This window comes from Pteropus vampyrus, unplaced genomic scaffold (assembly GCF_000151845.1).
Source record: "Pteropus vampyrus isolate Shadow unplaced genomic scaffold, Pvam_2.0 Scaffold468, whole genome shotgun sequence".
Lineage (NCBI taxonomy): Eukaryota > Metazoa > Chordata > Mammalia > Chiroptera > Pteropodidae > Pteropus > Pteropus vampyrus.
In genome coordinates this window covers 303,468-304,957 of record NW_011889249.1, presented here as the reverse complement: position 1 = coordinate 304,957, position 1,490 = coordinate 303,468, and the positions used below count along the sequence as shown (strand labels likewise).

Genomic DNA, 1,490 nt, shown 5'->3' with positions numbered 1-1,490 from the left:
CACCACACACACATACACACCACACACACCACACACAAACATACACACCACATACACATACACACCACACATACCACACAGCCCCCTACACAGAAACACACCACACACTCCCACACGGAAACACACCACACATACCACACACAAACATACACACCACACACACATACACACCACATACATACCACACAGTCCCCCACACGGAAAGACACCACATATAACACACACATACAAACCACACCCACCCACACATACCACACCCCCCCCACAGAAACATACCACACACACTACACACAAACATACACACCACATATACCACACACAAACATACACACGACACACACATACACACCACACATACTACACAGCCCCCCACACGGAAACACACCACATATAACACATACATACCACACACACCCACACATACCACACACCCCCCCCATACCACACATACCACACATACCACACACAAACATACACACCACACATACCACACAGCCCCCCCCACAGAAACATACCACACAGCCCCCCACACAGAAACACACCACATACTCCCACACGGAAACACACCACACATAACACATACACACCACACACACACACATACCACACACATACACATCACACACACCCACACATACCACACACATACACACCACACAGCGCCCCACACAGAAACACACCACACACTCCCACACGGAAACACCACATATAACACAAACATACACACCACACACCCCCACACACAGAAACATACCACACATACCACACACACACATACCACACAGCCCCCCACACGGAAACACACCACACACTCCCACACGGAAACACACCACACACCTCCACACAGAAACACACCACACATTCCCACACAGAAACACACCACACATAACACAAACATACAAACCACACATACGCACACATACCACACACATCTCCACACAGAAACATACGCACACATACCACACACACCTCCACACACTCACCACACACCACACACATACACACCACACATACCACGGACACTCCCACATGGAAACACACCACACATAACACATACACACCACACACACCCACACATACCACACACCCCCACACAGAAACACACCACACACACACCATATAACACACGCACAGAAACACACACCAGATGCCACAGACACCACACATACCTCACACACACACCCAGACAAAAACACATACCATACACATACCCCACACAGAAATATACCACATACATCCCCGCGTAGACACACACCCCACACGCACCACACACACCCCACACGTAACACCTGCCACACACACAGCGCCAAGAGGAAACTGCCGATGTCCTAAGTTGACCTGCCGGCAGCTGGCGGGCGAGAGAAGAGCCAGGAGCTGACGGGGTGACCGGAACTGGCCACCTGACACGTCACCCAAGGTCCTGATCCCGATCCCACGTGAAAAATCATCGTAACCAGGGAAGAATTAAAACAGACTCTTATTTAACTTGC

General features: G+C 50.3%; 1 protein-coding gene across 1 annotated transcript in view; it reads right to left on the bottom strand.

The window, feature by feature from the left end:
- Positions 1 to 1,490, bottom strand: part of TPO (thyroid peroxidase) — a gene marked incomplete at its 3' end in the record, with an annotated part of 36,283 nt that overhangs the window by 15,947 nt on the left and 18,846 nt on the right. The window lies entirely within an intron of this gene.